Source organism: Notolepis coatsorum (genome assembly GCF_963971535.1).
Source record: "Notolepis coatsorum genome assembly, chromosome: 1".
Taxonomy (NCBI): domain Eukaryota; kingdom Metazoa; phylum Chordata; class Actinopteri; order Aulopiformes; family Paralepididae; genus Notolepis; species Notolepis coatsorum.
The window spans coordinates 252,790,119-252,797,959 of NC_140165.1; positions in this window are offsets into that span (position 1 = coordinate 252,790,119).

Sequence of the window (7,841 nt, forward strand, 5' to 3'; positions counted from 1 at the left end):
ACTCACTCACTCACTCACTCACTCACTCACTCACTCACTCACTCACTCACTCACTCACTCACTCACCAAATGTATTTTCATTGTACTGTACTTGTATGATTGCTGTATGATGACAATACATTTGAATCTAATCTAAAGTTAAATTTGATTGGAGTCTCTTTGCTATGGAGTGATGCAGCAAAGGGTTGAACTAAAAGAAGGTTGTTTTGTTGGGAAGGTTGGTTCCACTTGAGCCCTACAGTAGCCCTATTTTCAGAAAATCCACCTAAAATACATACCATGGAAGATTGCTCCACTTCTACAAGGTCCTGCATGTTCTTGGTATCTAGGGACATATATGGATCTCAGGGAATGTATTCCCAGTGTCAGAAATATTGTGTCTGTTACTAGCTTGAGTCAATTGTAATGAACCAAAGGAGAATATCAATAATCATCTTTGACAGGGAATAACACCATGCTAAACATTACCAGACATGAATAAATGTCAAACAGAAGGTTTTGTAGATACAGTACTGAATTCTGCCATCCGGACACATGCAATTTGAAATATTATTATTAAGGCTGTCAACGTTAACGGGTTATTAATGCGTTAACGCACAATTATTTTAAGGCCACTATTTTTTTTAATGCAAGATTGGCGTTTAAAAAATGTTATGTTCCCTTAGCCCTATGTTCCCTCAGCCATATGTTCCCTCAGCCCTATGTTCCTACAGCCCTATGTTCCCTCAGCCCTATGTTCCCTCAGCCATATGTTCCCTCAGCCCTATGTTCCCTCAGCCATATGTTCCCTCAGCCCTATGTTCCCTCAGCCATATGTTCCCACAGCCCTATATTCCCACAGCCCTATGTTCCCACAGCCCTATGTTCCTTCAGCCCTATGTTCCCTCAGCCCTATGTTCCCTCAGCCCTATGTTCTCACAGCCTCACAGCCCTATGTTCCCTCAGCCCTATGTTCTCACAGCCCTATGTTCTCACAGCCCTATGTTCTCACAGCCCTATGTTCTCACAGCCCTATGTTCCCTCAGCCCAACATATGGCTGAGGGAACATAAACATAAACACGCTCCCCTCCAAGGACAGGATGAAAAGTCAAGTACAGCCAAGTTTATGTGTTTAACCTACAATCAGTGTATGTGTTTAACCTACAATCACAGTTTATGTGTTTAACCTACAATCACAGTTACGTGACAGGCTCCACAAAGACGATGCCACGACCCCTGACCTAGATCCTCAGACTGAAGATGAGGAAAAACTCCCACAAAAACCCTCATATAGAGAAAACATTGAAACAATACATGAGATAATATATTCCTTTATTGATCCCTTGGGGAAATTCAGGCATCATCAGCAGGGGGGAGGGGAGGTACTAGATGAAATACATAAATATAGGCAATAAAATAAAACATGAATATAAAAGATGAGAAAGTGCAAAAGCATTAGTCAAAAAACAGCCAATCAAATGCCCATCAATGTTATATGTTTTTAATTCACTTTGAGCACCAGTTTGAGCACTATTATTCTCATTCTGTAGTCAATGGGCCACGCTAAAAGATAGGCATTTTCACTGTGCGTCACGATGTTTGCAGAGCTATATCTATATTCTATATTATAGCTATGGAGACAATACTATGGCTCATTTGACAGTCACTATCTCTCATCCAACATTTAAAAAATAGTTAATTTGTTCATTTGTTGTTTCAGAGTGATCCGGGATAATTCCTGAAAGCTGAGTTATGGAGCGCTATGTGAATTTAGCTAAAGTCATTCGCGTTGTTTGCCTGGACACGTTACTATTTCAAAATCAAAGGTATATAATAGGTATTATGTTTCATCATGAATGCATCAAAGGGGGGGGGTAGTTTTTTTATGCTCTGATCGACAGCAACGGCATACGTTTTGAATACTACATACGTTGATTGTTGCGATCGATATGAAATCATTGTTGGATCAAAGTAGGATTGATGTCATATAGTCCCTACCTTTATTGGAGGTATCCCAAAAGGAATATTCCAATTGTCTGATCGCGATTTCCAGTATTGATGTTGATCGGTTTCCTGACATGAAATGGCACAAAATATGCATCAAGTGTGCTGAAAGCGTTCCAAGGTGCTCGGAAGAAACCGTTTCACTTGCTGGGTTCCAAATTCTCTGCCCGGATCATATAAAATGTAACACACAGTGTGAAATAAGTTTTCAAAGGGTAGGCAATACTGCCACCTAGCAGGATTCGGCCGACATTACACTCTCAAGGTCTCAGAATGAGTTCCAATGGTAACACAAAGGTATGTGAGAGTATATAGGATATTAAAATAAAATAAAAACGATCTAAAAACGTAATATTACGTTTTTGGCGCTCAACGGTTGGCGAGCAAACACGTAATATTACATGATTGCTGGGTTAATCCCCCTATGACTTGCTGTCCTGGAGTGCTGACCGGAGTGTCGGACGTCCCGTGATGAAGGCCAGGAGGTTGCGACCCCCTCTGCGTGCCCCCCTGTCTCCGGAGGTCTCGTAGTGGTGACCGGAGTGCCGGACGTCCCGCGATGATGTCGGGGAGTTCGCGACCCTCTCTGCGCCGCCCCCTATCTCCCTGTCTCCGGCTGTCCCTGAGCAATGACCGGAGTGTTGAATATCCCGTGACTAAGACGGGGAGGACGTGACCCTCTTTGCGCCGCCCCTGTGCCTCAAATAGATCCGCTATCAGCTCTATCTTTAATCTTTCAAAATGTTCAGTTGCTATTGCATGCACTCATCTGTGTTTCACTACACACATGAGTGCATGCTTACCAACTGTCCGTCTGCAACACTACTATCACCAACATCTAAGAAGGGAGATCCCCCCTTGAATGGCCCTTCTAAGGTTTCTCTCCTCCACACTGCCTGTGGAGCTTTTTTCCCTATTGTTAGGTTTTAGTGAGTTTTTCCTTACCTTCGCGTGGGGTATGTCTGGGAGTGCTTGCATTCTTTCATTTATTTGCATTCATCTAAAAAATGTTGGACCTTATGGTGTTCTTGTTCTGTTCTTGACTTATTGTTATGTTTTCTTCTTGACTTGTTTAAAGAAGACCTGTACGGCCCATGGGGACATTAACGTGTGTTGTCGGGCCTTATAAATAAATTTGATTTGATTTGATTTGATTGGTGCTGAAAGTGTTAATGACCTACAAGCTGCTTGTAATGTAAATTTGTTTCTGCATGCAGATCCTAGCTGCACGCTATCCTAGCCTCTGAAAAGGATTTAAATAAGCTGCAGGCCATTCTCAGTGAGGAATTTAATAACATGGGCGGCTAGGTGGTGTAGTGGGCAAGGCGTTCGCTACCAATGCAGGAGACGCTGGGTTTGAGCCCAGCTCTCCGCATTGCTATCAGCTTGGCTGGTCGTTCATACTAATACAATTGGCAGTATTAGGGGGTGGGAAGCTGATGGGTGGGGATCGGACGTTGTGGACAGCGACTCCTACAGGTCGGTTGGTGCGCCTGCGCAGCAGAATCAGGAAGCGACGGGGGCGGCGTGTCCCTCCCACGCAGACCCCCGACGCTGAGAGATCGCGCTGTGCAGGTGAAAAGATGCGACGGCTGCTTCCTCGAGTACCGGAGGGGATGTAAATCACAAATTATTGTTAAAAAAAACACACAAAGTGAAATATTTGTAATATATCAAATGCAAAATAGATTTTTCTGTGGGGGGATTATTACAGGCTAGCATACTGTATGTCAATGATTAGCAAGAACACTAATTTCGATGGATTTTTTGTTTGTTTGTAATGTCAGATTTTTCAGAAAAGTGGGAGTATTCCATTTGTAATCTGACATTACAAAAAAAATTAAGAATTCGAAAAATGAAAATGGTATCATCAGGGCTCAAGTTGAATAAAAGATTTATGAAAAAAAAAGTGGAAAAGTATTCCAACATATAATATTTTGATGGTGTTTTTGAAGAGGACAATTTAGTCCCCTAATGCTAATGGTAAGAGTGTAACACTTTAGTTTTCAGACACAAGTTCAAGTTCAAGTTTCAAGTTTCTTTAATAGTTGTCATACAGAAGTACAGAATACTTTTATACAAAATGCTTCTTTCTGTTACGCTCCAGAGACTGTGCTAGACAAAAGATAAGTATGAAATAAAATAAGATAAGTATAGCAAGTAAAAGTAAAAAATAGAAGTAAAAAATAGAAGTCACGTACGTAGACACAAGTGTTCAGTATGTACATATGTACAATGTTCAATGCAGGATAGCAGTAACTGAGTTACCATACAATATACTATGCAATATACTAATATACAATATACTATATAGTGCAGAGCAGAAATGGGATGAGGTACAATTTAGGTACAATTTACAATTTACAGTAAGGTGTCCTGAGGTATGGGTTGTAGTGCAATTTTTTTGCCAATAAATATAAAGTGTGTCTAGGTGTTCTAAAGTGTGTAGAGTGGGTGCTGCAGTGGGTTGATTGTGTGAGTGTGTGCGGATGTGTGTGCTGTGAGTGCATTTGATGGTTGTTGCATAGTGCTATTGTTCGTTGAGCAACCTGATGGCCTGGGGATAGAAGCTTCTTCTGAGTCTTTCTGTGCTTGCCATGAGACTCCGGTATCGCTTGCCTGACCGCAGCAGTTCAAAGAGGCAGTTGTTTGGGTGGCTGGAGTCCTTGATAATTCTCTTAGCCTTACCCCTGCACCACTTGTTGTAAATGTTCTGGAGAGTGGGAAGCCCCCCTCCAATTGTGCGCTCGGCTGAACGGGCCACTCTCTGTAGTCTGCTACGGTCTTGTGCGGTGCTATTCCCAAACCAGGAGGTGATATTGCCAGTCAGGATGCTCTCTATTGTACATGAGTAGAAGTTCTTAAAGATCTTCTGACTGACTTGGAACTTCCTTAGGCGCCTGAGGAAGTAGAGGCGTTGCCGTGCCTTCTTCACAACACTGTCAATGTTGGCTCCGAGGTACTTAAAACTGTTCACTCTCTCAACCGGTGCCCCGTCGATGCTGAGGGGGCTGTAGTCCCTGACCCCCGACCTTCTAAAGTCCACAATCATCTCCTTTGTTTTGCTGACGTTCAGGGAGAGGCTGTTCTCTTGGCACCATCCCGCCAGGACCTTGACCTCTTCCAGGTAGGCCCTCTCGTCGTTTGCAGAGATCAGGCCCACCACCACTGTGTCGTCAGCAAATTTGATGATTGTGTTGCTACTCCGCTGAGCCACACAGTCGTGTGTGTACAGGGAGTAGAGGAGGGGACTCAGAACACAGCCCTGGGGGGCCCCTATGTTGAGGGTGATGGATGAGGAGGTGCAGTTGCCTGCTCTCACCACCTGGGGTCTACCCGTCAGGAAGTCCAAGACCCACTGGCAGAGGTCATAGTTCAAGCCCAGGTCCCTGAGCTTGGCTATGAGTTTGGAGGGGACTATGGTATTGAATGCTGAGCTGTAGTCGATGAATAGCATTCTCACATAGTTCCCCTGCCTCTCGTCCAGGTGTGATGCTGCTGTTAAACACATGGGCTATGGCGTCCTCCGTGGACCTATTGGGGCGGTATGCAAATTGCAGGGGGTCCAGGTTGATGGGGAGGGAGGAGCAGATGTAGCCCTTCACTAGCTTCTCAAGGGTTAAACTATTGATTGTCCAGTTTCATGACAGCTTTAACATTGGGCTTTTGACAGAGGACGATGATGATGCATGGTAACGTTAGCTATGCTAGCTAGCTAGCATGTTTATTTGTATCACTGACTAACCTGGTGGTCCCGTGGTGCAAGAAAACATTTCGTCAATTTTGCAGCATTTAGCGGCATCTCCTGCAAGGGCCTTTCTTTCTCCCCCCCCCCCCCCCCCCCCCCCTCTCTGCTCCACCCTTCCTCTTTTTTCCACTGTCCATCTTCAAGTGCAGGTTATGCTTGTATTTCTTTTTCTTTCACTCTGTCTCTCCCTGTCATTCTTTAGAAGTGCCATCTGCCATTCCATTCGCCATCTCTGCTGTCAATCAGTTGTATGTATCTGCACGGGCCAGGCCACCAGGAAAACTCCCAGTCCGGGCCTGTCCAACTCTGTTACATAAGCAGAAGTAATGATGAGATGGAGATGGAGAACTATAGACAAGGTACAACAAGTACACAGAAGTAATGATGAGATGATACATGGAGTATAATGTGGTGGTTTTCAACATGAACCCACTGTATCTACAAGATGATTCATACCAATTTCCTCTCTGTATGTTCAGTAGAAAAGCTATCCGTCTGCAAGCTAGCCTAGCTTAGCAAAAATGAATGGAAGCGGATATGTGGTATGATTTTAATTGACCTCCAAAAGGCCTTCGACATGGTCGACCACAGTTTACTCTTTAACAAACTACCTGTACTAGGCATAAGCCCTGCAAGCCTGACATGGTTTATCTCCGACCTCTCCGACAGGGACCAAAAGACTGATATCCAAGGCCATCTTTCCAAGGTTCAGCCTGTGACTTGCAGAGTCCCGCAAGGAAGTGTCTTAGGCCCTTTATTGTTTTTAATTTATATTAATGACCTACAAGCTGCTTGTAATGTAAATGTGTTTCTGTATGCAGATGACTCAGCTATCCTAGCCTCTGAAAAGGATTTGAATAAGCTGCAGGCAATTCTCAGTGAGGAATTTAATAACATTAATAAGATCTGGCTGACAGACAATAAGTTGTCTCTTCACTGTGGCCAAAACTGAATGCATCTTATTCGGTTCCCAACCCTGGCTGCATAAACTGAATTTGCCTAATATTAGCCTTGGATGCCAGTCCTTTCCTGCTAAAACCGCAGTCAGCTACCTAGGTCGCTATTTAGACAACGGCCTGGGTGGTGAAACTATGGCTTTAATGACCATAAGAAAGGTGAGCGGCAGAACGAAGTTTCTTGCCAGGAAAGCTCAGTTTCTGGACGCAGCTTGTCTGTTAGCCAACTCGCTAGTTTCATGTTGCCTTGATTAGGCCATCTGTTCATGGTATGGTGGCCTGACCAAAGGTCTAAAATTACAGGTCTCTCAGAATAAGCGAGTCAGGGTAGCGTTGGGGCTAGCCTCAAGAGACCACGATGGTAAACAGCACTTCCAGCAGTTGGGCTGGCTCCCTCTGGCAGCTGGGTCGGTACCACTGCAGCTCAGTACGATCCATAACATCTATTACAACAGGGCCCCCGACAAGTACCTCAGTGATTAGTCTCGGAGGAGTGGTGACCTGTGCTGCCTAGGTCCAAAACCAACATGGGTAAATGTTCATTTAGGTCTGGTGGAGTGACAAACTGGAACATGTTGCCTTTGCCGTTAAAGAGTACCAGCAGCCGGCACCATTTTAGGAAAAATGTCAAGACCTGGCTACTTGAAAATGTTAAAGATTAAGAACATGTTCAGTTGAACTTCTCTGCTCACATCGCAGCGACGACCAGAACCTGCCGATTCCTCCTGAGCAACGTCAGAAGGATACGCCCCTTCCTGACAAAAGAAGCCACCCAACTCCTCGTCCAATCAACAGTCATCTCCCGCCTTGACTACTGCAATGCACTGCTCGCTGGCCTCCCGGCCACTGCCACTAAGCCTCTTCAACTCATTCAGAACGCAGCGGCCCGCCTGATCTCAAACCTACCGAAGTCGGCCCATGTCACCCCACTTCTTAGGGACCTGCACTGGCTCCCCATTGCTGCACGAATCCGCTTCAAGGCCCTCGACCTAGCATACCGTGCGGCAAAGGGAACCGCTCCCGCCTACCTCCGGTCAATGGTCTCTAACTACACACCCTCAAGACCCCTACGCTCTGCATCTTCTGGCCGCCTCAGACCTACTCCTATCCAAGCTCCGGGAGGGTCATCAAAGAGAAGTCGCCTATTCTCAGT